This window comes from Entelurus aequoreus, linkage group LG03 (genome assembly GCF_033978785.1).
Source record: "Entelurus aequoreus isolate RoL-2023_Sb linkage group LG03, RoL_Eaeq_v1.1, whole genome shotgun sequence".
Lineage (NCBI taxonomy): Eukaryota > Metazoa > Chordata > Actinopteri > Syngnathiformes > Syngnathidae > Entelurus > Entelurus aequoreus.
The window spans coordinates 56797494-56824720 of NC_084733.1; the positions used below are offsets into that span (position 1 = coordinate 56797494).

The 27227-nt window shown below is 41.3% G+C and overlaps 1 protein-coding gene across 4 annotated transcripts in view; it reads left to right on the forward strand.

Annotated features, from left to right (window-relative positions):
- The window catches only part of LOC133646660 (regulator of G-protein signaling 6-like), a 183802-nt gene that overhangs the window by 78717 nt on the left and 77858 nt on the right, over nucleotides 1-27227 (forward strand). The gene's annotated exons all lie outside the window — the stretch shown is intronic.

Genomic DNA, 27227 nt, shown 5'->3' on the forward strand with positions numbered 1-27227 from the left:
TTCCATATGAGTTGGGAAATTGTGTTAGATGTAAATATAAACGGAATACAATGATTTGCAAATCCTTTTCAACCGATATTCAATTGAATGCACTACAAAGACAAGATATTTGATGTTCAAACTCATAAACTTTATTTTTTTTTTGTAAATAATAATTAACTTAGAATTTCATGGCTGCAACACGTGCCAAAGTAGTTGGGAAAGGGCATGTTCACCACTGTGTTACATGGCCTTTCCTTTTAACAACACTCAGTAAACGTTTGGGAACTGAGGAGACACATTTTTTAAGCTTCTCAGGTGGAATTCTTTCCCATTCTTGCTTGATGTACAGCTTAAGTTGTTCAACAGTCTGGGGGTCTTCGTTGTGGTATTTTAGGCTTCATAATGCACCACACATTTGCAATGGGAGACAGGTCTGGACTACAGCCAGGCCAGTCTAGTACCCGCACTCTTTTACTATGAAGCCACGTTGATGTAACACGTGGCTTGGCATTGTCTTGCTGAAATAAGCAGGGACGTCCATGGTAACATTGCTTGGATGGCAACATATGTTGCTCCAAAACCTGTATGTACCTTTCAGCATTAATGGCGCCTTCACAGATGTGTCTTGGGCACTAATACACCCCCATACCATCACAGATGCGGGCTTTTCAACTTTGCGCCTATTACAATCCGGATGGTTCTTTTCCTCTTTTGTCCGGAGGACACGACGTCCACATTTTCCACAAAAAATTTAAAATGTAGACACGTCAGACCACAGAACACTTTTCCACTTTGTATCAGTCCATATTAGATGAGCTCAGGCCCAGCGAAGCCGATGGCGTTTTTTGGGTGTTGTTGATAAACGGTTTTCGCCTTGCATAGGAGAGTTTTAAAGGCCTACTGAAACCCACTACTACCGACCACGCAGTCTGATAGTTTATATATCAATGATGAAATCTTAACATTATAACACATGCCAATACGGCCGGGTTAACTTATAAAGTGACATTTTAAATTTGCCGCTAAACTTCCGGTTCGAAACGCCTCTGAGGATGACGTATGCGCGTGACGTGGCCCGGCGAACACGGGTATGCCTTCCACATTGAAGCCAATACGAAAAAGCTCTAATTTCATTTCATAATTCCACAGTATTTTGGACATCTGTGTTCGTGAATCTGTTGCAATAATGTTCATTGCATTATGGAGAAGGAAGCTGAGCAAGCAAAGAAGAAAGTTGTCGGTGCGAAATGGACGTATTTTTCGAACGTAGTCAGCAACAACAGTACATTGTTTACATTCCCGAAAGATGCAGTCAAGATGGAAGAACTCGGATAACAGAGACTCTAACCAGGAGGACTTTTGACTTCGATACACAGACGCCTGTAGAGAACTGGGACAACACAGACTCTTACCAGGATTACTTTGATTTGGATGACAAAGACGCAGACGTGCTACTGTGAGTATGCAGCTTTGGCTTCTAAACATTTGATCGCTTGACCGTATGTGCGCAACTTTTTTTTGCGTATGTACGTAACTTTTTAAAAATATATAAGCTTTATGAACCTTGGGTTAGGTGAACGGTCTTTTGGGCTGAGTGATTGTGTGTGTTGATCAGGTGTTTGAATTGTATTGGCGTGTTCTATGGAGCTAGGAGCTAGCATAGGAGCTAGGAGCTAGCATAACAAACACGCAGGTGTTTTATGCAGGATTAATTTGTGGCATATTAAATATAAGCCTGGTTGTGTTGTGGCTAATAGAGTATATATATGTCTTGTGTTTATTTACTGTTTTAGTCATTCCCAGCTGAATATCAGGTACCGTGAGTATGCAGCCTTGGCTGCTAAACATTTGATAGCTTGACCGTATGTGCGCGTCACGTACGTAACTTTTTAAAAATATATAAGCTTTATGAACCTTGGGTTAGGTGAACGGTCTTTTGGGCTGAGTGATTGTGTGTGTTGATCAGGTGTTTGAATTGTATTGGCGTGTTCTATGGAGCTAGGAGCTAGCAGAGGAGCTAGGGGCTAGCGTAACAAACACGCAGGTGTTTTTATGCAGGATTAATTTGTGGCATATTAAATATAAGCCTGGTTGTGTTGTGGCTAATAGAGTATATATATGTCTTGTGTTTATTTACTGTTGTAGTCATTCCCAGCTGAATATCAGGTCACCCCCGGCTCTCACAGCATCTTCCCTATCTGAATAGCTTCAACTCCCCACTAGTCCTTCACTTGCACTTTACTCATCCACAAATATTTCATCCTCGCTCAAATTAATGGGGAAATTGTCGCTTTCTCGGTCCGAATCTCTCTCACTTCATGCGGCCATCATTGTAAACAATAGGGAACTTTGCGTATATGTTCAACTGACTACGTCACGCTACTTCCGGTAGGGGCAAGCCTTTTTTTTATCAGATACCAAAAGTTGCAATCTTTATCGTCGTTGTTCTATACTAAATCCTTTCAGCAAAAATATGGCAATATCGCGAAATGATCAAGTATGACACATAGAATAGATCTGCTATCCCCGTTTAAATAAAAAAAAATTCATTTCAGTAGGCCTTTAACTTGCACTTACAGATGTAGCGACCAACTGTAGTTACTGACAGTGGGTTTCTGAAGTGTTCCTGAGCCCATGTGGTGATGTCCTTTACACACTGATGTCGCTTGTTGATGCAGTACAGCCTGAGGGATCGAAGGTCACAGGCTTAGCTGCTTACGTGCAGTGTTTTCTCCAGATTCTCTGAACCCTTTGATGATATTACGGACCGTAGATGGTGAAATCCCTAAATTCCTTGCAATAGCTGGTTGAGAAAGGTTTTTCTTAAACTGTTCAACAATTTGCTCAGTCATTTGTTGACAAAGTGGTGACCCTCGCCCCATCCTTGTTTGTGAATGACTGAGCATTTCTTGGAATCTACTTTTGTACCCAATCATGGCACCCACCTGTTCCCAATTTGCCTGTTCACCTGTGGGATGTTCCAAATAAGTGTTTGATGAGCATTCCTCAACTTTATCAGTATTTATTACCACCTTTCCCAACTTCTTTGTCACGTGTTGCTGGCATCAAATTCTAAAGTTAATGATTATTTGCAAAAAAAAAATATTTATCAGTTTGAACATCAAATATGTTGTCTTTCTAGCATATTGAACTGAATATGGGTTGAAAATGATTTGCAAATCATTGTATTCCGTTTATATTTACATCTAACACAATTTTCCAACTCATATGGAAACGGGGTTTGTAGGAACATGCATACCAGTGAATGACACGTACCACTAGTGGTACTCGTAGCTCAGTCATCCTAAGGGGGCGCCAGGCGCTGACAGGGTTTTGCCCCCCAGCCCCAAAGACTAAGTTTAAAAAAAAAAAGAATCATGATTTTACTCAAAAAAACAGCAACAATTCAAAAATATCACCCATTGTAAATGTAAGTTTGTTCATGGATAGATCTCCTTTTTACGACCGGCGCATGTATGTCTGTGCGAATGTAATAAAAAGCCAGTCAACCTCAGGAATAGTGCCTGTGCTTTTAGCGCAGAAGTCAAAATGCTGGCGTCTCACATTGGCGACTTGTGTTCGTGCCCAGCTCTGAGCAGTAAGAAAAAACAACGCAGCTGAGAGCGAAAGTACACGATCGCTACACGAAGCTGAGCTGTTTGTAATTGATGGCTATGGACACCAATCATTGCATTCCGGGGGGTGGCTGAGGTGGGTTTCAGCCCAGGTAAGCCCGTGCATTAACCACAGTTTGAGAATCACTGCTAACTGTTGTTTGGGTTAACACGTGTTTATTGGGGGATTTCCCCATACCAACTGCCTGTAACTGGGTCACTCAAATGTTCACTGCTGCATGCACTATAAGTTTCACTTTCATTTTTGTAGCCGCTTGCATATTGACATTTCCCCGGCAAGCAGAGCGCCATTTGCACAAAATTGGCGTTTTCCAAGTGAAGAAAGAAAATTCCCCCCTAAATGGATCTAAATTATTTGCATGTAGTCTCCCTCCAATGAGCACAAGATCTAGAGCAGGGGTCTCAAACTCACAGCCTGTGGGCCAATTGGGACCCCTGATATGTTATTTTGAGGCCCCCACATTAATATGAAAGTGTAATGTAAATGCGGCCTGCAAGCTTTATATGAATGGCACTTTACCCCACCAATCACGGTGGGGTATATGGCCCTCGGGGCTGGAACATCGACCGGGCTTGATGCAAGCAGAGAAACATTTCTCAATGAGTAAAAATTACAGCAGGGTTGCCATGGAGTGTTTTCTTCCGTGCCTGGCTCCCTGCCTCGTTTCTACTTAGCACACAACACTTAAAACAAAAAAGTTTTTTAAGTTGCTGCCAATCAGGACATTATATGTATATGTCTCTTTCTGACAAAATAAATCGAAGATACCGCAAGATAAAAGAAAAGTAAGGAACTCAATGTAACTTAATGTAGTCAGCAGTCACATAGCGACATCTGTCCGCCGGCGTTAACAGTCCCCAAAACCCGTACCATCATTTGTTGGTCATTATTTTTTATTTGCATTGTATTTGCATTGCCTCACACTATGAACACTACAGTACATGTATTTTTACATGATGTAATTAGTCTTTTGTTTCTATGACAACAACAGCACGGCGGATAACAAACACACCGGGAGCAATCGCTCCATCTACAAATGCCATTGTGTTCATCTCATCATGAAAGACATGAACATCGAGCGCAAAAACAAAGTAGACTGCTACCGAGCTATAATCTGCCAACTGCTGTGGAAATTACGCGCATTGCGGAAATGACGTTTTCCTTGCAATCGAGGCGTTCTCTGTGTGTCGGCTAAACACGACAGTGACACTGAGTAGAATCAAAATATATTCCACAGGTCCAAACATGTATTTACTTATTTTCTTTATAATTCTAAATGATTTATTTATTTTTCACCTTATTTCAGCCTCTGCCTTCAGCGGCCCCCAAGTAAATTGCGTTTGAGACCCCTGATCGAGAGGGCTCTGATTTTCTCACAAATTACATTGACAAAGTCATTAGTTTGAAAATACTAATGATCTCTCCTTCTTGTTGTTTTATTATCTAGAATATCAAGTGCATTACAATGAGTCAATGAGAAAGCACATTGTCATATTTGCTGGAGTAGGAAACCAACGCAGAGATGGAACGAATAAGAATCATAACAAAAAGGGCACTCAAAAAGGAGTGAGAAAAACAACTAAAAATGCACACAAAAGTTGTGGAGAAATGGAAATCGCACAAAAAAGGTTTTGTGATGAGGAATAACTAAACACTACACGTCAGCGCCGAGGCAGAGCCACAGGAACGAGGAGCTTGAGTGGAGCCAAAGCAGAGGAGATGAACACGACTGGAAGGGTGAAGCATCAGGAATCAATTGGCACCGAGTGAATGGCCTGGAGAGCTTAAGTAGTCAGGAGGAAATGGGTATCAGGTGTTCAAAGGTGGCTCTGCCACTTAGCCCGAATACCAGGCCCTGCAACAAAAAGCAGACAGGCGGCAGCAGAACTGCCAGATCATGACACACAATTTGTTGTGGGCCGTGTTTGATTAAAATGTTTGGGAAAAATGTTTAATAGTAAATGTATTTGCCCGGTAAAGGGCTACAATGTTGTCATCAATGTAAACACTTCTACAGAAGTCATCCAACAAGCGCTAATCTGCTCAACTTTACAGTCACCTTCAAAGGGCTCTAAAAGATAACCTCATTCAAGGGACTTTTTTGTTCCCCATCCGCTTTCAATCAATTAACTTTAGTGCTTTTACAATCTGTCGGGACTGATTATTATGAAAGCTATTGGCTCAGCTGTAGAGTATGAAGTATTTCAGCATCAGGAGCTAATGGTGTGTTTATTGTATTGTGCTCTGGTTTGTCGGGTGTTTCTGCGGTGCTGGCAGTTTCGTGAAGTACACGGATGAGTGGGTGGTTAGCATGAGCATCAATCTATATGTGTGTACGTGCACATTGTAATCATGTCCCTGCATCGGGTATGCACATGTGCAAATAGGATTTATTCACACGTCTCCAAAGCATCTCAACTGGTTGGCGCCGCATTTCAAATCTGATGTGAGGTTCCTTGCGCTGCTCAGTGTCAGAGATGCTCCTCATTGTGACTTGGCACTGCAAAGGTGTGTGTATGTGTGTAGTTTTAAACTGGGGGATTTATTCTCACCTCATCCCGCAGAGCATCACACACCAGCTGGAACTCATTCATTATTCACCCAGCGGGTCACAGAGGTCAAAATGGCACTCGAAGTGGTAGATTTTGGAAAATTTCTCCACATACATCAAATTTGGTTATTCCCCCAAAAGATCAGAAAAACTTGCCAATATAAACTTTGTATGTGACAAATTGTTCAACGTTGCCTTGATTCTTATGCTGTTTGGCTTAAGTATGACTGAGCCTTACTTTAATCCAACAAATGATCTTCCATACATTAAAGGAGAACTGCAACTTTTTTGGGAATTTTGCCTATCGCTAACAACCGGTATGAAAGACATGACGATGGATGTATTTTTTGTTTAATGCATTCTATCTTGTAAATAAACGTAAATAAAAGTATGTTTACAGTGGAGCCAATGGGAGCCACGACATCATTGCGTCTATTTTCTCTATTCCGACCATAAAACCCAATAATTAATCATTCAAAAAGCACCAACAATACTCCATTTACATTTCGTGAATTCGTCAAGTATAAGTGTAACGGGGGCCAGCCAGAGTGGCTGCACCAGATGTACGTTGGTAAACCTCACCCCACTGACAGCTTCAAATAGTGTGCTTGCAGCTTGGGGTTTTGGCCTAGTGGCTAGCACACATTGCTCTCAATCGTACGATCGTGGGTGCGCGCCCCGTGCAGGGCTGTGACAGTATGAGAAGAACAATACACAACGCAGACCGCTGCATTTGCAATATTGTTATTATATGCGCTAACGTTAAGGACCTATTTTCAGCCATGCATTGTCACAGAGAGGTACCTTCCTTATGCTGCTTTATTGACATCATGAACTGGTGAGCTGCTTTCTCGCCTATGACCTGTTGAAAGTTAACTCCAGATTATAAATCATGCCTCTCATCTGAATGTGGAAATAAACTGAGATGTTGGCACACTTTGACAACCAATTTAGACCCGGAAATGGCAAAAAAAAAGACATGAAAATTTTTTTTGTTTCGCCCCTCTTTTTTCTTTGCTAGGATAAACGGGAATATAATGTGTGAATGTGAGTGTGAAGGACAGGGGTTAGTGCTGGTGCCTCACAATAAGAAGGTCCTGGGTTCGGTCCCCAGATTGGGGGGGTCTTTCTGTGGGGAGTTTGCAGAGGTGTGGACTCGAGTCACATGACTTGGACTCGAGTCAGACTCGAGTCATGCATTTGATGACTTTAGACTCGACTTGACAAAATGTAAAGAGACTTGCAACTCGACTTAGACTTTAACATCAATGACTTGTGACTTCACTTGGACTTGAGGCTTTTGACTTGACATGACTTGCTACTTTCCCCAAAACCTAAAGCTTAAAAAGTTATTTGGGAGCGCTCCGTATCTTTCATTTTGTACGTGTCTGTCTATCAGCGTGTGTGCTGCGTGTCAGCGTGTGTGCTCTCAGTACAACAACCAATCAAATTAGATCTACATTGTTTTCATCACACAGCATTCAGCCAATCAAATTGCAGGACAACCAATGAACAAGAGTTGTCAAACAACGTGCCAGTGAGAAAGATTTATGCCTAGGTTGGTTTCGCTCGGGTATAAAAACTACGACTTGGTCAACAAAAAACGAATTGCCGTATGCAAATCACGCAGTTCGAATATTACAGACGGAGACGCAACAACTTCAACAAGATGCACAAAGAAGGGTAAGTTTTGAATGTAAGATAACGTTTATTGGCTAAGTAACATGACTTTTATTTGCTGTGTAGTTAAATCAGTGAGGCTGTAAACTCACTGCTAACGTCATAACCATAGACATCTTATAAGTAGACGCAGCATCGAGCGCTACTGCTTACTGGCGCAGACGAGACGCGGGGCCGCCATCTTGGAGTGGTGATCCGCTCCACTCAGTGCAATTCATTTGGCAGGAGCAATGAACTGTCAGCGCATTTAATTCATTTTACCTCACTGAATACCACTCATTTTCACGCGCTTTTTTGTCATACGTGTAGCTATGATAAAGGACACATGTTTTATTATTCATAGTTTGCTTAACAGTAATATACTATTCTTATATGCTATAAGTGACCAGACGTCCGAGATCAAAACTGGGAATATAATCCCAGAGAAGGGGGAAAAAAACGGTCAGCTATTTTTAAGTTGAAGAAACAATATGATTAGGTTATATATACATGCGTATATCCTACATAAACAATGTATGAATACATTAAATATCTATATATCTTATAGACCGTATCTCTGTTGCTGCAGCAGCAGAGAGTTTATTCTGTCTTGACACTTTGTATTGATATTTTGTATTACATTCTTCCCTTAAATGATCATGTTTACAGTGATTGTTATATATGTATTTTTTTATGTATGTCGCTTTGGATAAAAGCGTCTGCCAAATACTTAAACATATATAAACACCTGTAAGTCTTTATATCAGCTAAAACCACCAATCTGTTTCACTGGATTCAGAAAAGAACCAAATGCTGTCTTACCCAACAATGTTAGTATTTGAATATTGTTACTTGAAGACTTATTCCTGGTTACAATTATACTGTTAAGAAAGTATTGTCTTATATTTTGCCTAAAATGAGAATGCATCATAATCAGTGGCGGCTGGTGAATTTTGTTTTAGGTGGGGCTGAAAGTTTGTAAACCAAACCCCTGTAGGGGCGTCATCCTCCCCCAGAAGATTTCTTTGTGATTTTCACATACAAATATTGAAGATCTTTGCTCCTTCTCAACTCTGTGGTAATATTCTTTTCATAAAATACAACCAATAGTACATTAAAGGCCTACTGAAACCCACTACTACCGACCACGCAGTCTGATAGTTTATATATCAATGATGAAATCTTAACATTATAACACATGCCAATACGGCCGGGTTAACTTATAAAGTGACATTTTAAATTTGCCGCTAAACTTCCGGTTCGAAACGCCTCTGAGGATGACGTATGCGCGTGACGTAGCCCGGCGAACACGGGTATGCCTTCCACATTGAAGCCAATACGAAAAAGCTCTGTTTTCATTTCATAATTCCACAGTATTCTGGACATCTGTGTTCGTGAATCTGTTTCAATCATGTTCATTGCATTATGAAGAAGGAAGCTGAGCAAGCAAAGAAGAAAGTTGTCGGTGCGAAATGGACGTATTTTTCGAACGTAGTCAGCCACAACAGTACACAGCCGGCGCTTCTTTGTTTACATTCCCGAAAGATGCAGTCAAGATGGAAGAACTCGGATAACAGAGACTCTAACCAGGAGGACATTTGACTTGGATACACAGACGCCTGTAGAGAACTGGGACAACACAGACTCTTACCAGGATTACTTTGATTTGGATGACAAAGACGCAGACGTGCTACTGTGAGTATGCAGCTTTGGCTTTTTTTTGCGTATGTACGTAACTTTTTTAAAATATATAAGCTTTATGAACCTTGGGTTAGGTGAACGGTCTTTTGGGCTGAGTGATTGTGTGTGTTGATCATGTGTTTGAATTGTATTGGCGTGTTCTATGGAGCTAGGAGCTAGCAGAGGAGCTAGCATAACACGTACCGTACCTACGTGCGCGTCACGTACGTAACTTTTTAAAAATATATAAGCTTTATGAACCTTGGGTTAGGTGAACGGTCTTTTGGGCTGAGTGATTGTGTGTGTTGATCAGGTGTTTGAATTGTATTGGCGTGTTCTATGGAGCTAGGAGCTAGCAGAGGAGCTAGGAGCTAGCATAACAAACACGCAGGTGTTATTATGCAGGATTAATTTGTGGCATATTAAATATAAGCCTGGTTGTGTTGTGGCTAATAGAGTATATATATGTCTTGTGTTTATTTACTGTTGTAGTCATTCCCAGCTGAATATCAGGTACCGTGAGTATGCAGCCTTGGCTGCTAAACATTCAATAACTTGACCGTTTGTGCGCGTCACGTACGTAACTTTTAAAAAATATATAAGCTTTATGAACCTTGGGTTAGGTAAACGGTCTTTTGGGCTGAGTGATTGTGTGTGTTGATCAGGTGTTTGAATTGTATTGGCGTGTTCTATGGAGCTAGGAGCTAGCAGAGGAGCTAGGAGCTAGCATAACAAACACGCAGGTGTTTTTATGCAGGATTAATTTGTGGCATATTAAATATAAGCCTGGTTGTGTTGTGGCTAATAGAGTATATATATGTCTTGTGTTTATTTACTGTTGTAGTCATTCCCAGCTGAATATCAGGTCACCCCCGGCTCTCACAGCATCTTCCCTATCTGAATAGCTTCAACTCCCCACTAGTCCTTCACTTGCACTTTACTCATCCACAAATCTTTCATCCTCGCTCAAATTAATGGGGAAATTGTCGCTTTCTCGGTCCGAATCTCTCTCACTTCATGCGGCCATCATTGTAAACAATAGGGAACTTTGCGTATATGTTCAACTGACTACGTCACGCTACTTCCGGTAGGTGCAAGCCTTTTTTTTATCAGATACCAAAAGTTGCAATCTTTATCGTCGTTGTTCTATACTAAATCCTTTCAGCAAAAGTATCAAGTATGACACATATAATAGATCTGCTATCCCCGTTTAAATTAAAAAAATTCATTTCAGTAGGCCTTTAATGTTAAATCTTACTTGTGAAAAGTAATCCCCCGATTCCTTTTTTCAACAGTCCGCTCATTTGAGCAGGAAAACGCTGAACACCAGCCCGGCATCTTTGTTTTCTACCTGTCAACTGTCAGTTTAGGCTGCTCGCCGGCTCATCATCACCACTTCAAGATGCAAATTGCTCGCGTCACAGCAACCAATGCTGCGTCTACTTATAAGATGTCTATGGTTATAACATCATTTCAAACACAGCAATATGTTGCGTCCACTGCAGTTCGCTACCTTATTCATACTTTTTGTCAAGTGATTTTTTTAAGCAGGGTTGCATGAAGTACCTACAATTAACGTTACGTTACTCAATGTATCACACACAGTAACATAACGTTAAGACGGCGGTCAGCAGCACCGCGTATTTTAGCCACCTACAAAAAGACAAACATAGTCAAATAAAGGTCAGTTAAAATGTATACTATATTAAGAATATGTGTACATATTGCATAGGGCCCTGACATCTAAAAAGTACAACTCTGTTCATTGTTATGTTCATGTATTTGTTATGTTTTTCATGTGTACACACACATCAACACACATACAGTATGAGATGAGATCAATGAGATAAGGTAAGAACAGAATATAAACTGCTGTGGAACTAGTTACAATGCAATATGCCATGGAAATACAATGTTAACACTTTTGTACAAATAAGTACAGTTGCACTTGTTTTTGCAAATGTGTTTATTCTGTAAAGGAATGAGTTAAATGTTTAAAATTGTTTAAACTATTAAAATGACTGGTTAATAGTGCTATTATGAATTGCAATGTCAGTACTATTTTTTTTCCTGCTATTTCAAATGCACTTGTTTTAATAAACAAATACAGCGGTTTAAAAGCATACACAATCTGTGTAAAAATATTAGTCTGCGGTTAAAAGGACTTGAAAGGACTCGAAACTCAAAATGCAGGACTTGTGACTTGACTTGAGACTTTCCAGTCTTGACTTTGGACTTGACTCGGGACTTGCCTGTCTTGACTCGGGACTTGACTCGAGACTTGAGGGCAAAGACTTGAGACTTACTTGTGACTTGCAAAGCAATGACTTGGTCCCACCTCTGGGAGTTTGCATGTTCTCCCCATGACTGCGTGGGTTCACTCGGGGTACTTCGGCTTCCTCCTACCGCTAAAGACATGCACCTGGGGATAGGCTGATAGGCCAATGTTGTCTGTCTATCTGTGTTGGCCCTGCGATGAGGTGGCGACTTGTCCAGGGTGTACCCCGCCTTCCACCCGAATGCAGCTGAGATAGGCTCCAGCACCCCCCATGACCCCGAAAGGGACAAACGTTAGAAAATGGATGGATGGATATCCCCATTCTAATAGTTGGCATCCCAGTGAGAGCAGACATTGTACAGTAAGTGATGTTGTATCACTTTTGAGTTGTAGTCAGTGATGTTGTTGAATGAAAAAGTAAATGTGATGTGTTTGTGGAATTCACAATTCATCACAATGCTTAAAATGAGCAAAATACAAAATATTACATGTTATCACGAATGTGCCTGTTACTACATTACATATTTGCTTAGAGTGTGTATAAAATATTGTCCGAAGTTTTTGGATGTATTTTAAGCGCTTCATAGGCAGAACAGATCAACTCCCATAGGCTCCATCGTAAGCTGACCTTTGATTGTGTTTATTTACTAGATAGAATGCATAAAAAAATGAAAAATGTGTTCTTGTCTTACATTAGGATTGTGAATGATAGGCAAATTTCCAAAAAAGTGCAGTTCCCCTTTAACACACTTTCTATCTACTATACTGTAACTCCAGTTTGGATATTCCACTATTAGTCCTCTGATGCTCACTGACTGGCTCACTAATGGTGCATGCCGTAGTCATCTTCCTGCAAACTGGGCCTGTCTTTTATTAGCTCAATTAATGACCAACGTTTTTGAAAAGGGCACAGGGCTTTAATTAGTTTTTAAAACGGCGCTCCTATATCACATACAGTTCTATAGTAACGTGACCTGTTAGCATAGATTTACTATATGTCAGCTAATCATGAAACATGTTCCAAGAAGTAATGACGTCTTGTTGGAAAAGGTCAAACACACTCTTTAGTGTGTAGTTTAGATTAAGGGTATTACATTGTCACTGAATGACTCTGAATATTTCTAAATCAAGTACTGTCATTAAACACAATGAACATACCTAAACCCCGTATTTATTCCCCAAAATGTAACACCTTTTTTTTTAAAATTAGAGCTGTCAAAGTGAACACAACAATGAGTTGAAGGCCTACTGAAACCCACTACTACCGACAATGCAGTCTGATAGTTTATTTATCAATGGTGAAATCTTAACATTGCAACTCATGCCAATACGGCCGGGTTAACTTATAAAGTGCAATTTTAAATTTCCCGCGAAACTTCCGGTCGAAAACGTCTATGTATGATGACGTATGCGCGTGACGTCAAAGGTTGAAACGGAAGTATTCGGACACCATTGTATCCAATACAAAAAGCTATGTTTTCATCGCAAAATTCCACAGTATTCTGGACATCTGTGTTGGTGAATCTTTTGCAATTTGTTTAGTGAACAATGAAGACTGCAAAGAAGAAAGCTGTAGGTGGGATCGGTGTATTAGCGGTCGGCTGCAGCAACACAACCAGGAGGACTTTGAGATGGATAGCAGACGCGCTATCCGACGCTAGCCGCCGACCGCATCAATGATCGGGTGAAGTCCTTCGTTGCGCCGTCGATCGCTGTAACGCAGGTGAGCACGGGTGTTGATGAGCAGATGAGGGCTGGCGTAGGTGGAGCGCTAATGTTTGTATCATAGCTCTGACGAGGTCCCGTAGCTAAGTTAGCTTCAATGGCGTCGTTAGCAACAGCATTGCTAGGCTTCGACAGGCGGCATAGCATTAACCGTATGGTTACATGTCCAGTGTTTGGTTCGGTGTCTCCTGATAGTAGTATTGTTGATGTTCTGTCTATCCTTCCAGTCAGGGGCTTATTTCTTTTGTTTCTATCTGCATTTAAGCACGATGCTATCACGTTAGCTCCGTAGCTAAAGTGCTTCACCGATGTATTGTCGTGGAGATAAAAGTCACTGTGAATGTCCATTTCGCGTTCTCGACTCTCATTTTCAAGAGGATATAGTATCCGAGGTGGTTTAAAATACAAATTTGTGATCCACAATAGAAAAAGGAGAGAGTGTGGAATCCAATGAGCCCTTGTACCTAAGGTACGGTCAGAGCGAAAAAAGATACGTCCTGCACTGCATTCTAGTACTCTAACGTTCCTCATCCACGAATCTTTCATCCTCGCTCAAATTAATGGGGTAATCGTCGCTTTCTCAGTCCGAATCCCTCTCGTTGCTGGTGTAAACAATGGGGAAATGTGAGGAGCCCTTCAACCTGCGACGTCACGCTACTTCCGGTACAGGCAAGGCTTTTTTTATCAGCGACCAAAAGTTGCGAACTTTATCGTCGATGTTCTCTACTAAATCCTTTCAGCAAAAATATGACAATATCGCGAAATGATCAAGTATGACACATAGAATGGATCTGCTATCCCCGTTTAAATAAAAAAATATAATTTCAGTAGGCCTTTAAGGCTAATTTCCTTTACATGCGCAATCGACGTGTGCGTGTCATGTGTGACTGTCGGAGAGAAAACACATCGCCTCCCAAAGCAGAAGCGGAAAGTTATATTGAATAATGCGTAGGCTGACCATACGTCCTCTTTTCCCTGGACATGTCCTCTTTTGCGGGACTGTCCGGGGTGTCCGGGCGGGTTTTCTTAAATGCCTCAAATGTCCGGCATTTTGAGTTAGGGTTGCGTGTATTTTCAATGTACGTCCAGCGTTAAGAAGGGGTTAAACAAAACAAACTGTGGAGGCGTGCGCATGCAGAAACATTCGCGAGGGAGGGGCAGAGACAGAGAGTGAGAGAGCTAGGGAGTGGAGAGACAGAAATGAAAACAAGAAATGCCGAAACGTAAATGCAACTTCACGGATGATTTGCAGAAAAAGTATTCGTGTTTTCGTCCTGGCCGTGACACATGGGAAGCAGAATGCAGTGTGCAAAGCAGGAACGTATGTATCTGTGGCAAATAAAGGGGCCAAATATCTACAAGCCCATATCAACACTACAAAGCACAAAACAGCTGTGCAGGGCGAGAGCTCGTCTGCTGTTTTTTGTTTAGATTTAATTAACTTGTTTTGAGGCATTATTTATGTTTAGATTATATACAAGAGGTTATTTTGAATATTTCTACCTCTGTACTTTTGTTTCCAAAACTGTGAATGTTACAGAATATAAGTGTGACTTATTTTGTTACACTGTCAACCAGTATTGGCGTTAACACACTTTTTGTGTATTTTTAACGCTTTGAAATCAGAAAGAACGCAGATTTTTTTTTTTTTACAATTTTTACCATTTGCAGCCCACAGCTAATGTTTTAAAGGCCCACGGCACATTCAAAAAATATTATTAAAATAAACAAAAATATAACAAAAGTGAAATAAAAAAAAGCTTACAGGTGAAATATAATTTAAAACATTTGCAATGTTGACTAATAAAACAAAGCTGTTTTTTTTTTCTTTCAAACGGTCATTGCTCAAAACATAATATTGAATCAAAATCAATGTTATTATGAATTATTGACCTATCAAATGTTCCGATTACTTCACATCAAATATTCCACTTTGAAAAATATTGTTGGTGGAAGATTTAGCATATTTTGTGTGTTTGCCATAAAAAACATAGTTTTGTTTGACAAAAAAGGGCGGAAAACAAACAAACAAAAAAACAAACAAAAGAAAAACAACATAAAAAAACTAAAACATTTTGAAATGAGGAATAGATCTCAAGTTGATGTAAAAGTTATGTAAAAGTTAAATATACAATGTATGTATGCCCTGGCACACCATTATCCTCATTTCATGACCCAAGCAAAACACTTTTTACACTTTTATACTGAAATAAATACACCTACAACTTATTAAATAAAAACATAGAAAAAACTACCAGCAGCGGTAAAGTTTAGATCCATGAAGGAAAGAAGAAAGCGAATGAATGTTTATAACTGAATACATTTACATAAGCATAGACATTGGTTTTCTTTTGCATTATTTTTTTGATGAATTAAAAAACGTTTATGACAACCTTTTTCCAAAACACAATATAGAATGTGAAACATAACAGGATAATTCATACATTTGTCATTTGTTTTCAAAATGCTTACAAAAAAGTGGGACCGGACCCCAAAAATTTACTGTGGGACCCCATTTTTATGACTTGAAAATTCCTAGCGCCAACACTGCTGTCAACAGAGGAGAAAAAATGCTTTATTTAAATAAATATATTATTTATATGGCAAGTTCAAGTATCATTGGCAAATTTTCACCTAGTAACGGCCTTGGCGTGCTGCCTGCCTTGGCCTGCATATATGTGTCCTCTTTTTGGGATTTCAGAATATGGTCAGCCTAATAATGCGGCACTCAACAGAGAGAAAGTATAAACAAGAAAATGGACAGTTAAAAAAAAAGTGTAGCTGATGTGTCAATTCAGTTAATTTAATTTCACCTTTGATACAACACGTCGTTTAAACACATGGTTGTAATGTTTTCTGATGTTGGCTTGTGCATAGATACAGCTTTTATCTTCCTTCAAACAAATGTGCCCTCTCACATACAGGTATATATACAATATATTTTTGTACGCTTGTGAGATAGGCAAGTGTCCTTCAGATAATGGTTTGTAGCGAGGGACACCGAGCTGTTATGCTCTCAGAGACCCTGCATAGACACCATTAGCTTATACTTCAAGAGATAGGAGGCGCCCTTTCTGTTAACTGTGACCAGCGTTTATTGTCTGCTGACATCCTGAAAGCAGATAATGAGTTCTTCTCATGGTGCTGCTCCTCCAGTCTAAGGTCCATTACTGCATGACAACAAAAATACTTCATCCTCTTTGTTGTCGTCTCAGGGGAGTTGGATTAAGCACAAAGTGTTGTGCAGCACAGAAGCTTTGGCTTCAAAGGGGGTACTGAATATTATGCTGTCGGTACTGATGTCAAACCACTTCTGGAGTAAACAAACAAGCTCTGAGCTCGACACATCTGAGTGCACCTCTGTAAGAGGTTTAAACACGGCCAAAGTGAAGAATTCATGTCAGGCTTCGCTGTCAGCTTGTGGTGAGAGATTGGTTATTGTCTTCCTCGCTCCTCCTTTGCCCTGCATGATGTGTGTTTTACCATTTCTATATATATATATACTTCTTGTGGATATGGATATAATTTCCTGTCAGTGTGATTAGGGCTGGGCGATATGGCCTTTTTTAAAAATCGCAATATTTTAAGGCCATATCGCGATACACGATATGTATTTCAATATTTTGCCTTAGTCTTGAATGAACACTTGATGCATATAATCACAGCTGTATGATGATTCTATGTGTCTACATTAAAACATTCTTCTTCATACTGCATTAATATATGCTACTTTAAAACTTTCATGCAGAGAAGGAAATCACAACTAAAAAAATCACTACTTTTTTCATACGGTGTTGATCTGGAAATGTTTGCCTCTGCATTTTGATGGTGTGGGCGTGTGGCACCGAACGTAGATGCTGACATGCGGAGTAAGCACTCTTCATTCTCTAGCAGGATACTTTTCAAATGATGCTACATATTAGCAGTAATGCTACTTTTTACAGCAACGCTTTTGCCCCACACTTGACAAATTACGGTCGTCTGTTCGACATATTCCCACTTGAAGCCAAACCACCGCCAGACGATGGACCCCCTGCTGTTTTTTGGGGGAATTAATTATTCCTTCATTTCTTACCAGATTCGCACCTTCTCTTTCTCGTATTACCATTCGCACGGCTACGCTAGCATCACAGCTAACGTTACCAATGCTGCTACCTCTTTGCTGCGCGAGGGCGTATACGTATGTGACGTATGACGTGACAGTATGTGACGTGTGTAAGAAGGTGCGCTTGTCTGTCTGTGAGAAGGAGACACAGGAAAGAGTAGGAAGAGCCTGTAGTGTAATGCCAGCAGCTAAAAGCAACTGCGTGAGAACGTCTACTCCAATATCACTAGGCCACCTACTCAGTGGCCTAGTGGTTAGAGTGTCCGCCCTGACATCGGTAGGTTGTGAGTTCAAACCCCGGCCGAGTCATACCAAAGACTATAAAAATGGGACCCATTACCTCCCTGCTTGGCACTCAGCATCAAGGGTTGGAATTGGGGGTTAAATCACCAAAAATGATTCCCGGGCGCGGCACCGCTGCTGCCCACTGCTCCCCTCACCTCCCAGGGGGTGATCAAGGGGATGGGTAAAATGCAGAGGACAAATTTCACCACACCTTGTGTGTGTGTGACAATCATTGGTACTTTAAGTTTAACTTTTAATCACGATATAGTCATTTTCTATATCGCGAGACAAACACGCGATATATCGCGTATATCGATATATTGCCCAGCCTTAAGTGTGATTACCTTTTAATAATTTATGTAACCATGTTCAAGCTAATTTTCCCCTTTCTGACAATATGTGTGTTATATTTAATACAGAGTACCTCCAAGTCCGAGTCCATGGTTCTCGCCCGGAAAAGGGTGGAGTGCCATCTCCGGGTTGGGGAGGAGATCTTGCCCCAAGAGGAGGCGTTCAAGTACCTCGGAGTCTTGTTCACGAGTGAGGGAAGAGTGGATCGGGAGATCGACAGGCGGATCGGTGCAGCGTCTTCAGTAATGCGGACGCTGTATCGATCTGTTGTGGTGAAGAAGGAGCTGAGCCGGAAGGCAAAGCTCTCAATTTACCGGTCGATCTACATTCCCATCCTCACCTATGGTCATGAGCTTTGGGTCATGACCGAAAGGACAAGATCACGGGTACAAGCGGCCGAAATGAGTTTCCTCCGCCGGGTGGCTGGGCTCTCCCTTAGAGATAGGGTGAGAAGCTCTGTCATCTGGGGAGAGCTCAAAGTAAAGCCGCTGCTCCTCCACATCGAGAGGAGCCAGATGAGGTGGTTTGGGCATCTGGTCAGGATGCCACCCGAACGCCTCCCTAGGGAGGTGTTTCGGGCACGTCCGACCGGTAGGAGGCCACGGGGAAGACCCAGGACACGTTGTACCACTGTACCTGGGTAAGTAAACTGCTCATCGTTGAATGTGAAGATATATAGCTATAAATACCAAAAATAAACAGGCATGCTGCCGTTAGCTCACCCTCTTGTGACTTAGCCTTGGACACTGCATAACCTACTTGGGGAAAGAGAAAGCGTCTTTTTTAAATGAACCTACTGTAGCTCCATCCAACCATAGCCTATTTTGTGTTTTCCTGTGTTCTCCTTAGTGAGCAGTAAAGAAACAACAACCTTTTACAAAACACCATAGCTGGGTGTGCGTAGTCGGGTTCTTTTTGTTGTCCATAGATTTCTGGTGACCCCATTAGATGTCTCACACCTGACTGCTTCTGCTCTTAAACAATCCATTCAAAGACAAGACCCAACAAAAAAAAATTACTTAAACCCCCCCGAAAACATTTAGGTTGGTGTCTGGATGTTTTGTTTGTGATTCAATTTATTTTCAATTACCAGAGTATGTTTGTGTGATTTAATGATGTATGCTGTGCCTAATTTTAGGTGCGGAATGTGTTTGGGGAACTATATCTGCTTTGAAAGGTGTGATGTTTATCTTCAACTATGGCTGCCTTTTTTCCCCTCCTAACTTTTGATCCTGCTATTTCAGTGATTCTCAGTACGCGTACCACGGGCTCCATCTAGTGATACGTCAAAGAAGTCTGTAAATATGTACTTGGAGCCGCTGCACTAAAAGCTAGCTAGCTGCTAAGCTAGCTAGCTGCTAAGCTAGCTAGCTGCTAAGCTAGCGCGGAGAAAGGCAGCGCCGGTCAGAAGGTAAGTAGGAAGCTACTCCCGCACACCGCGACCACTTCCCTGAGGACAGCAGGAACTTCACTCGGTGACAGAAAACACTGTGAGTAATGGCTTCCTGCGCGTCTTGCACCATACTCACGGAGAGGTTGGCTCTGCTAGAGGGCCGTGTCCGCCAGTTAGAGCAGAGTAATGTCGTAACTTTAGATGTTGCGGACACATCTGCTAGCGTTAGCTGTAGCGAGCTAACTAGCCCAGCTTGTAGCAGTCCTAAGCGGCCTACAAGCTACGGTGTACCGGTTGAGACGCATAATAGATTTAGCTCTTTAGCTAGTCCTACACCCCAGTCTACCGGGCACCACACCTTAGTCATAGGGGACTCCATCACCCGAAACCTAAAGCTTAGCAAACCAGCCACAATAAAGTGTATCCCCGGGGCCAGAGCACCTGACATTGAAGCTAATCTTAGGGAGCTAACTTGCAACAGGCCTAGTAAACACGTACGACAGGCTAATCGCACCACTAATTATGCGAATATAGTTGTACACGTTGGCTCCAATGACACTAGAATGAGACAGTCAGAGATTACAAAGAGAAACATAGCCAGGACTTGTGATCTCGCCAGAAAGATGTCCAGGCATCGAGTAATTGTCTCTGGTCCCCTGCCTGCGAGAGGCAATGATGAGAGATATAGCAGATTAGTCTCGCTTAACAAGTGGCTGCCTAGCTTCTGTAGGCAACAGGGACTAACGTTTATTGATAACTGGCCCTCTTTCTGGGGCAAACCAGGCTTGCTGATGAGAGACAGCCTTCACCCTAACCAGGAAGGCGCCATCATCCTGTCTAGAAACATAGACTACTATTTAAGTCTCACTTGACTGACTACACTAGAGCAAGCCCGGTCACAGGCAATTACAATGTCTGTTAGTCCGGGTGAGGAGTCAGTTAAGCTAGAACTAGCCAGCGCCAGGCTGGATAATCCATGTACGCATAGCAATTCTCTTAGAATAATACACAATTCACATAATGTTTTTTCTGTTGTGTCTGTGTCAGAGGTGGACATGCATTCTACTGAGGTGGCAAATTATGATATGTCCAGTCTATTGCAGCACCAAGAAAACAATCGGAAAATTCCCGTCATATCAATTCCTAGATATGGTCGAAACTATTTAAAGTGCACTACGCATAATAAACGCAACATTGTTAATATTGCCACTACGGATAATCTTAACAAAAACTCGTCAAAACAGCCCAATACCTATAATATGGGCTTTTTAAACATAAGATCATTGTCTCCCAAGGCGTTATTAGTTAATGAGGTCATTAGAGACAACAATCTTAACGTCATTGGTCTTAGCGAAACCTGGCTCAAACCAGACAAATTTTTTACGCTCAATGAGGCATCTCCTTCTAACTATACGAATGCGCATGTTGCCCGTCCTCTTAAAAGGGGAGGGGGTGTCGCACTAATATACAATGAAAATTTCAACCTTACCCCTAACCTAAATAATAAATATAAATCGTTTGAGGTGCTTACTATGAGGTCTGTCACACCGCTACCTCTCGACCTGGCTGTTATCTACCGCCCCCCTGGGCCCTATTCGGACTTTATCAGTGAATTCTCAGAGTTTGTTGCTGATCTAGTGACGCACGCCGACAATATAATCATAATGGGGGACTTTAATATCCATATGAATACCCCATCGGACCCTCAGTGCGTGGCGCTCCAAACCATAATTGATAGCTGTGGTCTTACACAAATAATACATGAACCCACGCATCACAACGGTAATACAATAGATCTAGTGCTTGTCAGGGGTGTCACCACCTCCAAAGTTATGATACTTCCATATACTAAAGTAATGTCCGATCATTACCTTATAAAATTTGAAGTTTTGACTCATTGTCAACAAGTTAATAATAATAATAACTGCTATAGCGGCCGCAACATTAATGCTGCCACAACGATGACTCTTGCTGACCTACTGCCTTCGGTAATGGCACCATTCCCAAATAATGTCGGCTCTATTGATAACCTCACTAACAACTTTGACGATGCCTTGCGCGAAATTATTGATAGTATAGCACCGCTAAAGCAAAAAAGGGCCCCTAAAAGGCGCACCCCAAGGTTTACAGAAGAAATTAGAGCTCATAAATTATCATGTAGAAGACTGGAACGCAAATGGCGCGCGACTAAACTTGAGGTTTTCCATCAAGCATGGAGTGATAGTTTAATAACTTATAAACGCATGCTTACCTTAGCTAAAGCTAAATACTACTCAAATCTCATCCGCCTCAACAAAAACGATCCTAAATTTCTGTTTAGTACAGTAGCATCGCTAACCCAACAAGGGACTCCTCCCAGTAGCTCCACCCACTCGGCAGAGGATTTTATGAATTTCTTTAATAAGAAAATTGAACTCATTAGAAAGGAGATTAAAGACAATGCATCTCAGCTACAACGGGGTTCTATTAACACAAATACGACTGTATATATGACGGACAATGCCCTCCAAAATAGTCTCTCTATTTTTGATGAAATAACATTAGAGGAATTATTACAGCGTGTAAGTGGGATAAAACAAACAACATGTTTACTTGACCCACTTCCTGGGAAACTTATCAAGGAACTGTTTGTATTATTAGGTCCATCAGTGTTAAATATTATAAACTTATCACTTTCCTCCGGCACTGTTCCCCTAGCGGTTATTCATCCTCTGCTCAAAAGACCTAACCTCGATCCTGACCTCATGGTAAACTACCGACCGGTCTCCCACCTTCCGTTTATTTCCAAAATTCTCGAAAAAATTGTTGCACAGCAGCTAAATGAACACTTAGTGACTAACAATCTCTGTGAACCTTTTCAATCCGGTTTCAGGGCAAATCACTCTACGGAGACAGCCCTCGCAAAAATGACTAATGATCTATTGCTAACGATGGATTCTGATGCGTCATCTATGTTGCTGCTTCTTGATCTTAGCGCCACTTTCGATACCGTCGATCATAATATTTTATTAGAGCGTATCAAAACACGTATTGGTATGTCAGACTTAGCCTTGTCTTGGTTTAACTCTTATCTTACTGACAGGATGCAGTGCGTCTCCCATAACAATGTGACCTCGGACTATGTCAAGGTAACGTGCGGAGTTCCCCAGGGTTCGGTTCTTGGCCCTGCACTCTTTAGTATTTACATGCTGCCGCTGGGTGACATCATACGCAAGTACGGTGTTAGCTTTCACTGTTATGCTGATGACACTCAACTCTACATGCTCCTAAAGCTGACCAACACGCCGGATTGTAGTCAGCTGGAGGCGTGTCTTAATGAAATTAAACAATGGATGTCCGCTAACTTTTTGCAACTCAACGCTAAGAAAACGGAAATGCTGATTATCGGTCCTGCTAGACACCAACATCTATTTAATAATACCACCTTAACATTTGACAACCAAACAATTACACAAGGCGACTCGGTAAAGAATCTGGGTATTATCTTCGACCCAACTCTCTCGTTTGAGTCACACATTAAGAGTGTTACTAAAACGGCCTTCTTTCATCTCCGTAATATCGCTAAAATTCGTTCCATCTTGTCCACTAGCGACGCTGAGATCATTATTCATGCGTTCGTTACATCCCGTCTCGATTACTGTGACGTATTATTTCCGGGTCTCCCTATGTCTAGCATTAAAAGATTACAGATGGTACAAAATGCGGCTGCAAGACTTTTGACAAAAACAAGAAAGTTTGATCATATTACGCCTATACTGGCTCACCTGCACTGGCTTCCTGTGCACTTAAGATGCGACTTTAAGGTTTTACTACTTACGTATAAAATACTACACGGTTTAGCTCCAGCCTATCTTGCCGATTGTATTGTACCATATGTCCCGACAAGAAATCTGCGTTCAAAGAACTCCGGCTTATTAGTGATTCCCAAAGCCAAAAAAAAGTCTGCGGGCTATAGAGCGTTTTCTATTCGGGCTCCAGTACTCTGGAATGCCCTCCCGGTAACAGTTAGAGATGCTACCTCAGTAGAAGCATTTAAGTCCCATCTTAAAACTCATTTGTATAATCTAGCCTTTAAATAGACCCCCCTTTTTTAGACCAGTTGATCTGCCGTTTCTTTTCTTCTCTCCTCTTCTCCCCTGTCCCTTGCGAGGGGGAGTTGCATAGGTCCGGTGGCCATGGATGAAGTGCTGGCTGTCCAGAGTCGGGACCCCGGGTGGACCACTAGCCTGTGCATCGGTTGGGGACATCTCTGCGCTGCTGACCCGTCTCCACTCGGGATGGTTTCCTGCTGGCCCCGCTGTGGACTGGACTCTCGCTGATGTGTTGGATCCACTGTGCACTGGACTTTCACAATGTTATGTCAGACCCACTCGACATCCATTGCTTTCGGTCTCCCCTAGAGGGGGGGGGGGGGGGGGGTTACCCACATATGCGGTCCTCTCCAAGGTTTCTCATAGTCATTCACCGACGTCCCACTGGGGTGAGTTTTTCCTTGCCCGTATGTGGGCTCTGTACCGAGGATGTCGTTGTGGCTTGTGCAGCCCTTTGAGACACTTGTGATTTAGGGCTATATAAATAAACATTGATTGATGATTGATTGATATGGAGTATCACTGTTGATGTTTGTGCAGTGTGTGTAATGTTACAGTAGCCATAAATTTTAAATATACTTATTAAATAAAACTGCTGCCTTGTTTTTAATGAATACTGGGGCTTACCACGCTATTGTACTTTAATGGTGGTCATTATGGTGGTACTTGGAGAGCCAAGTATTTTGGGGGACGGCATGGCTTGTCATGTCCGTTGTGTCCTTGAGCAAGACACTTCGCCCTTGCTCCTGATGGGTCGTGGTTAGCGCCTTGCATGGCAGCTCCCACCATCAGTGTGAGAATGTGTGTGTGAATGGGTGAATGCTGAAAGTGTCAAAGCGCTTTGAGTACCTTGAAGGTAGAAAAGCGATATACAAGTATAAGTGAAGTGAATTATATTTATATAGCGCCTTTCTCCAGTGACTCAAAGCGCTTTTACATAGTGAAAACCCAATATCTAAATTACATTTAAACCAGTGTGGGTGGCACTGGGAACAGGTGGGTAAAGTGTCTTGCCCAAGGACACAGCGGCAGTGACTAGGATGGCGGAAGCGGGGATCGAACCTGGAACCCTCAAGGTGCTGGCACGGCCGCTCTACCAACCGAGCTATACCGCCCCATAATTTAATCTGAGTTGTTACTTGGTGAAATAGGTTTGACAACCAATGTGCTAAATACATCATGCACTGGCCAGGACTACAATAGAAAATCTGCAAATAATTTCAGTTTTGCAACTATAAATGTTTCCATTCCGCTGGGACCATTGTGTGTGATTTTGTGAGATTTATGTCCATTTGTGTATTTAAAAGTCACTGGTATCGACTCACATTCATCTCCAAAGATGTGTGATGGTGTGTTGAGCCCTGACAAACTCTTCAACACCAAACTAATCCAATCAATCATTTGGGGGACAAAAGAGAATGTTCTCTAACTGGTCCCACAAAGTTGAAGCGTACAATTGTCTAAAATAATCTGATAAAATAAAAACATTTAAAAAGCTGTGAAACATATGACTGGTAGCCTTTTTTTATTTTTTATTCTAGGGCCGTATTAGCCAATCACAAGACCTAGAAAAAAATAATTGCAGGCAGCACAAATTCCAAAAAAATATTCAAATTGAGAAATTCTGTATTTACAGAAAAATCAAGAAAAAAACAGAGTTTTTAAGATTAAGATTAAAGTACCAATGATTGTCACACACACACTAGATGTGGTGAAATCTGTCCTCTGCATTTGTCCCAGCCCCTTGGGGAGCAGTGGGCAGCAGCGGCGCTGCGCCCGGGAATCATTTTGGTGATTTAACCCCCAACTCCAACCCTTTGTTGCTGAGTGCCAAGCAGGGAGGTTATGGGTCCCATTTTTATAGTCTTTGGTATGACTCGGCTGTTTCATTGGTTTACCTCTGTTTTTGGTAGTAATTTGTTTTGAATCGTAAAAAAACGGAAGGATTTTTTTCCCATAGGAAATTCATTCATCCATCCATTTTTTACCGCTTGTCCCTTTGGGGGTCAGGGGGGGTGCTGGAGCCTATCTCTGCTGCATTCGGACGGTAGGCGGGGTACACCCTGGACAAGTTGCCACCTCATCACAGGGCCAACAGAGATAGACAGACAACATTCACACTCACATTCACACACTAGGGCCAATTTAGTGTTGCCAATCAAACTATCCCCAGGTGCATGTCTTTGGAGGTGGGAGGAAGCCGGAGTACCCGGAGGGAACCCATGCAGTCACGGGGAGAAAATGCACTCCACACAGAAGATCCTGAGCCCTGGATTGAATTCAGGACCTTCGTATTGTGAGGCACATGCACTAACCCTTGTTCCACCGTGCTGCCCTCCCTTAGGAAATAATTATCATAACTAATCTGTTCCAAACACCAAAAAATATTGACAAAAAATATATTTTTTAAAGCATAAAAAAAAAAGGGAGGGGTGCCGGAAGTTGGCAGACCCGTCAGCGTTCCTGTTCTATTTGAATGGGATTGGGCTGAAAATCAGAATTTCCCTTCGGTGATTACTAACGTATTTCTGATTCTGATTCTGATTTCTGATGTAATTGACTCATAAAAGACTTGATGAAGATGTTAATGAGCGGAAGGAAGCTACGGTACTTGTTCTTTCTTGAATTCAATATTGTTTCCGACATTCTTTATCAAAGTGTAGTCATTAGCAACTTTTTCTGACACCATGATCGGTGATTTTGCAGGTCTATTTTGTGGGAAAAAAAAGCACAGTGACTGATCTACCACCGTGTGGGATTCTTTGTTTGGGCACTTGAATGTTTGGCTGTAGGACAAGGATGTCCAAACTTTTTTAATTGGGGGCCGCATTGGTCGACTGCATGTACAGTAACTATATACACATTTTTACACACATACATATATATATATATATATATATATATATATATATATATATATATATATATATATATATATATATATATATATATATATATATATATATATATATATATATATATATATATATATATATATATATATATATATATATATATATATATAAACACTATTAGGAGTATGATGAAAGTTCGACTTCTACCTTGTTTTCTTCCGTGACGACCTCCTTAAAGTTCTTTTATCATTCAGAAATATCAAGCAGCTAAAATGCGTGGAGAGTATTTTGCATTTTTTTCCATCATGCTTCGTAATGGATTTAAATGAATGTAATTTAGACTTTTTTATGTTGGGTTCATGTTTTTATAATGTCCACAACGTTCAGTGAGCAGGTTGTGTTAAACCTGACCCTGTCTGTTGGCTTTTTGTTTTGGTTGGATTTTTTTAATTTTTTGCACCATGACTAGGTAGGGTTGTTTGCATTGGGTCATATAAATCAATGCTGCACAAATATCATTTTAGAATATAATGTAAGCTCATCGACCTGAAGTACTTACATTGGCCACTAGTTGGCGACATAATAGCCAACTATTATGTTGCCAACTATTATGTTGAATATAAAGATGTGTGCTAT